This window comes from Polyodon spathula, chromosome 7 (genome assembly GCF_017654505.1).
Source record: "Polyodon spathula isolate WHYD16114869_AA chromosome 7, ASM1765450v1, whole genome shotgun sequence".
Lineage (NCBI taxonomy): Eukaryota > Metazoa > Chordata > Actinopteri > Acipenseriformes > Polyodontidae > Polyodon > Polyodon spathula.
Window position 1 is genome coordinate 36,454,793 of NC_054540.1, and position 7,269 is coordinate 36,462,061.

Here is a 7,269-nt window from a genome sequence, read left to right on the forward strand (position 1 = left end):
GGCCACACTGTCAAACAGGTAACACAAAAATGTGGTACGGAACAGAAAAGCCAAAGCACTTGCTGTTATGTGTTTGTTTTGTTTTGTTTTTTTTGTTTTTTTTTAAAGTACAGAACATTTAATAGAAATACATAATTTACAGCTAATTAGTCAAAGTTCCTACCTTTCAAATGAGCTGTTGACGATCATTCTAGGACAGTGGTTCCCAACCTTTTTAAATGTAGAGACCACTTTAGTGTTTGGATTTTTACCACATACCACTTGAACGTATTTTTTCACAACAACATTTTGAAATGAATGTTTATGTATGTGTAAGTACATGTAGAAAGATTTTATATAACGTATCTAACTTAATGAGATTCCTGGGCTTGAGTCTTATAAAAAAAAAAAAAAACACTGGAATAAGAGGTGGTGGTGGTTGGGAAACAATCTGAAACATATATAATACTAATAATGACTGAAGAGTGTACAGGATGTTTCTTGCCACTTCTTGTGGGTGATGTGTACATTTCAATGGCATTGGTGGCACACAGCATTATGGTTAAATATGACAGTGTCAAGAACAGACTGTACACATTATTTCCAGATGTAGTGTTAACAACATTTGCTTTTGGCATATAGTCTTGTGAGATATTAAACCCATATAATAACATGAATCTGAATCTGATCACTCACACTATGGTACAGTTCACAAGTCATGCTACAAATATACCCTCTTTGTTTCACATTACCTTGTTACTATATGCAGCTAACCTATCCAAAAACTTATGTAGATAATAGGTATATTCATATATCCCTAGAAACAATATAGCATATATTTTATATGTTTGAAAATGAAAAGAACTAAAACCATGGTTTTAATGTTTGTTTGGATTTTTTTTTTGTAATTTAATTTAGGTCATTCCAACGATTTAGGACTATCCAATGCAGTGCGCCACTTTCATGCAGAGCTAAAAGCCTGGGAAAGCCAGATTACATTCTTCCCCTGAACAGTGAACACAAGCAGTAGAGTGAGCACAGATTAAAAAGATGTGCATTTACATAAATGCTAGATGTAAAAACAATTTTTAAAGTAATGCTGACTAAAAAAAAAAAAAAGTGTCTGTAATTTTGACAAGACAAATGTGAAATCATTATGTGTTCGTTATCTAGTATTTGTTTCACATTAGAAAGCTGTTTCAGTTAATGGCAGCTCTGAAGGTGATGCTTGGTATTGCATCAAAGGGAGCTGTAATATTAATTTATAAACACAATCGTAATAAAAGAAAACAGATACAGGGAAATGCAGACTACATACATATCTTATAATTGTATATCATGTGGCTGAAGCTGTTTGTTGTGTAGTTTAGTAATAGTAGCAGCACAACGTGTGATTGTGTAGAAATGGGGTTTTGCAAGAACTGTGTAACCGAATTGTTGGAGTTGTTTGTGGACCACCTGGCATTTACTCACGGACCACAGGTTGGGAACCACTGCTCTTGGACTTGTAGAACCGGAGAAATTATGTTTGAAGTGACGAGTGTCAGTGAAACAGCAGTGAACAGAGCCGAAATAGCGGCTTCAATGTATGGGGCGCAAGCGTTAAAAAAAAGCACTAACCTTTTTACAGGTGCTTTTCCTGGGTTTAATGTAAATTGCGTATTTTAATTAATGATCGTATAACGTTTATAAACCAAAAGTGAAATCCGTAGTCATGGCCACATCACAATGCAAAAAAACAACTCGATTGGTGATTGGAGAGCTGAGATATCATGAGAACGTGTCATTTTCAAGTTTTGAACATTTTTGTGTACATTTATTACTGTTTGTTAAAAACATAGATGTGGTTGCCAACCATCTGTAAAAACAATCCCATAGTAATGTTTCTTCGAATGACGGTTCACAAGCAAACAGACAGAAGAAACTGTTAAACAAGGGCGATAATGAAGAACAACAGAATAACAATGCCCCATAGCTGGACGAAGCAGTTCGACGGTTTCTGTTTCTACTGCTTCCATTGGTAAACTGAACTCCAAATCAAAAACTCATCAGTCCGAAGCAAACAAAGTGCTACAAGATGCCGTGAGTGTTTTGAACTTCGTGAAAGCAAGATCACTGACAGGCGGGCTGTTTTCCATTCTTTGTGGTGAACTGGGATCCAAGCATGACAAGCTCCTGTTCCACACAGAGGTGCGCTGGTTGTCTTGTGGAAAAGATGTATTTTTTTTTTGGAATGCAACCCCCCACTCGCAGAGCACTTTATAGATGAAAAGTGGCTTATAATACTCTGCTACCTGGCTGATATGTTTGATAAACACAACGACCTTAACTCGTCACTTCAAGGTAGAAAAGCAATATTTTGCTGTTGAGTGACAAAGTGTCTGTGCTTTGGAAAAAATCAGTTTAAGAATGGAAACTGTGACATGTTTCCATGTCTTACTCCAGGAAAATGAGCAGAACCATAGTTTTATTTATGACGTTGTTTAATGAGTTGAATCATAAGCACCAATGGCCACCCGTTTTGCATTATTTTGAGATATGCGCACGCATCAGCGGTTTATTACATTTTGTCCATGTAACTACTGACACCATTATTAATGTATTTTTAAAATGTCAGCTTTCGGTATTATAAATGAGATGTGCTTTTAAAACATCAAAACCCATCTCAAAATAATGCAAAATGCAGCATGACATACTTAATACTTCAGTAGGTGCTGTGAGTCAGCATTTGTACAGAGATTCAATTACTTCCAGATTGGATAAAGTCTGAGCGCAGTGAAGTATAGAAATACGTTGGTTTTGAGGCAGCTGATGATGGAATAGTAAAACAATAACAAGACCTTGTTTTTCTCCATGGATATTGTGAAGCAAAGCACCAAAGTTAAAGTAAGCTATTGCTTTTCAAATGTAAATAGCTCTCTCTCTCTCAACACACTATTAATAAACTCACACACCCACCCCTCGCTATATTGCAGATTCAAATATGTCGCGGTCCTGGAGTTGGCTCCCAGTTTTTACAGTCTAACTGCGCATACCTTAGCTGCAGTATACATAGGCACTTAGAATTACTGTTCGTTTTATTTCGTACTGAACATCACAAACAAAAATATACAACAAATAAAAACAAAGCACTAACACTGTACTGTTATCATGCACGAACACATTGCACGATAACACAAATGCAGTGGGTTTGTGCATTTGAGAAAGGAGAGGAAGACTCAAAAAATGAATTGGAGACTGAAGTTGATGAGAAGCAATTGCACTCCCCAGTACGAATTAAAACGATGTGCTGCTTTTTATACGAAAAATGAGAAAAAGCAGGTTGCCTAGAGGATTTATACTGGACCCTGACACCCCGATAAAACAAGGGAGTGGTTGTACTGTATTTGTTAGCCTACTTGTTTTTCTATGGCTCTCTCACTATTTCGTGGCCCTTGATATATAGCGGTATATATATATTTATATTGGACCCTGACACCCGCGATATATCGAGTACGTGGTGTGTGTGTGTGTGTATATATACACACACACACAGTGCATATAGAAAATCTACACCCCCTTTCAAAATTTTTACCTTTAGTTGCCTTATGGCCTGGAATTAAAATGCATTAAAATATTTTTTTTTCATTTATCTACACATCCTACCCCACAACTTCCAAGTGAAAAAAAAATTCTATAAATTTGTAAAAAATTTATTAAGAACAAAAACTGAAATAGCTTGCTTGGATAAGTGTCCACCCCCTTATAACAGCAATCCTAAATTAGCTCAGGTGTAACCAATCGCCTTCAAAATCACACACCAAGTTATGTGGCCTCCACCTGTGTTAAATTGCAGCAATTCACATGATTTCAGGATCAATTCAGCCATTCCTGTAGGTTCCCTCTGCTGGGCAGTGCATTTCAAAGCAAAGATTCAACCATGAGCACCAAGGCGCTTTCAAAAGATCTCCGGGACAAAGTTGTTGAAAGGCACAGATCAGGGGATGGTGTGTAGATAAGTGGAAAAAAAATCCTCATTTAAATACATGAAAGTCTGAGGCACTGACACAACAAAATGTGAAAAATGTTCAAGGGGGTGTAAACTTTATGTAGACACTGAGAGAGATTATATATATATATATATATATATATATATATATATATATATATATATATATATATATATATATATATAGTAAATGTGTTCTTGTATTTCTTTGTTTTGGAAGACTTTTGGTACCCCTATACTGCAGCAGAGAAAACCATGGATCTGGCAGCTGGGTTTTGATTATGTGTTACATGGAATAAAAAAAAAAAACAGCCATTAAACATAAAAGCTGAATTTGAAATTGCTTTGGTATGTAACATGCCAGTATAAGCCCTACCTATTTAGAATATTGCAGCTAACAGCAGTGGTTTACCTTAGTTTATTATTCCACCCATTTGTAATATTTTAGCAATACCAGGAGTTTCAGCTCATTCTAAATTCTGTGTGCCATTTGTATTTGAGTTGTATCCAGTACAAAAATTGAACTGTACCAAATACAACATAATACTTCAAAACCACAAGAACTGTACATTGTGACTGATTCCATTTGTATGAAACACCTAATGGATTTCTACTCCTGGTGCAGTGTTATTTTCAGATACGAGGATAAAAAGTGGTACGCATCGCACTGCGCTTGCTCGCGCTGCCTAAACAACATCCACTTAGAAAACACGGAAGTGCCTGTTAATCTGGTACTTTATGCAGTTTCATCTTTTTAAAATTTTCATTTATCATATGCAAATATTTATCACATGCAACACATTATGTCGTGTATGTTTGTTTAGGCCTACTTCTGCAACTTTGCGGTGGACTTCTCATTTTGTCTTGTTCGTGGTGAATAATTTTTTCTTTTTAGAGAAATTGTTTGTCAATTACCAGTTTACGTTTGCAAAATGTATATTATATATGTATATTATGTATAATTAATGGTTTACAAAAACAGTAATGTATAAATAATGGTTTGCAAAAAACTAATGTATAATTAATGGTAAATGTACCTCTGTTTGACAATAGGAAAACCCATGACATCACAATTGATTTCACCTGTACCAAAATCTCACAGTGTACCACTTTCTAATATTACACGGGTCAAGTTTTGGTACGCTACCAAACTGTGACGGTGTACCGCTTTACACTACACCAGTAATAAAGTATTTAAAAAACACACAAACACACACACACACACACAAATGAATGTTTCTGAATATTCACATAGCTCATTATACATTGCATTTAGTGGACAACAAAGGTATACACAAAGTTATCTATGTTCTTAACCTTATTAACTCAATGATATATTTTAATTTGTATGCTACGCACAGGCACCATACCCTCGCCAGTCAGCGGAATTGTATTGTATAGATCTTTCATTTACTTGCCATACAGCCAAATGGAACGGTAAGCCACGCCTCTGCAAACTAGTTATATCACAAACAACCTGTTAATAATAATAATGCCAACAGTGTTACGGCTGTCATTCCAAACCGAAAACAATCAATGTGTGCGCATTCTGTGTTACATCATTAGAACTAGTATCAGACTGCTTAATTCAACGCCATATCGACATTTTCAAACAATTTCTTCGCAATTCAGTGGTTTTGCAGGTGCAATTCTTACAACAAAAGTGTTCCATTTCATGAAAATAAAAGTACAAATACAACAATGTATTTTATAAAAAATGTATGCTTTTGCACATCAAAGTAAAACTCTCATACGCTATTTAAGTCTTGAGGAAGTGAAAATGTTAAAAAATGCATTTAGTACCACAGCACTATGGTAATGGAAATAATAATAATAATAATAATAATAATAATAATAATAATAATAATAATAATAAATTATGTTCCAGTTCGTACGTGTTTTTAAGCCAGCATATTCCCACCATACCTAGGCAAAGCACAACAGAGAAAGGAGACACCCAGCTCTTCTGTTCTGCTCAAGCCAGTCAACCGTTCACCAGAGTAAAAAGACTGCTTTATATAATTATCTATATTTATTTTCATACCAGAATGACTATAAAAGGAATCGATGTCATTGTAGAGCCATGCATAACTAAGCTGTTAGTATATACACTAAATACATACAGACGACCCCCCCCCTCTTGTTTGCTTGCTTGCTTGCTTGCTTGCTTGCCACAGCTAACATGACAGTCCAGTAGTAGTATCAGATGAACCCATTAAATAATAATACAATTAACTACTTATAGCCTACCGTCCAGACTGAGTCTTATCCAATTCCGGTTATAACGTTGCTAGTCACCCAGCATTGCCAGGGAACCGTTAATAATTCCAATTATATCTGATAAGTGGAAGTTGTCTGTTCATTCACGTTTCTTATTTTTTCCCGTCTTGCCAGCACCACCAGCTCCACTTTGCCAGGCGCTTCAATGACGTAATCGCCAATGCGCGTTCACGACTCTGGCCTTCGCCGCCGCCCCGCAGAGGGGCCAACAAAATGCGCCATGCTGGGAAGGTCTTTTTTTTTTTTTTTTTTAAACCTGTTCGGTAACACCGACGTTTTAGTAAGGTCCTATTATGGAAAAAATAAAGCATACCTCGGGGGTCATGCTGAGGAATGCAACGCTGATCGAATTGTGACATATGCTTTGAGGGTTCAGTGGCTGCAGTTTTGTAATATTACTGGCACTAAAGCGATTTCAATAAAATAAATTATACAGTACGATACCCACAAAACCTGCTCTCAGAGTAAATATGTGTACTGCATATGAAGTCAGTATCTCAAAGCATTCGGTCGTCCTCATCCGGAAATTACATAGTCAAAATACCACAACACGACACTAGATTAGAGGTCAAAAGGTACTGTCACATTTTGCACGTCTCGATAACACTGAAAATATGAAGTTGGCATTTCAAATGTTTTATGACACCAGAACAATTGAAAATGGATACTACAGCATTTCAAAATGTTTCCCGTAGATGGTACTAAACACAATTACATTTTTTTTCTCCTGTAGTTATAATTGCCCCAGTGCAAAACAATGTAAGCCATATTTTCAAAGTATTTACTTCAATGTTTAATTAACCAAATGAGAAACAAACAATTGTAGGGTGCTTGGCAGACCCTGTATTATATTATCTAGCTGTATTTATCAACAGGTGTTTTCTCCATCCAAAAAATAGGAGTTAATTCAAGACTGGAGTAAATGCTTTGAAAATATGTGGTAACAGTGCTGTATTACAACATGTCACAGTGCTGAATTGCAAGTTTAATTTATGTGTTGTTGGGCAGATTTTTAATTTTTA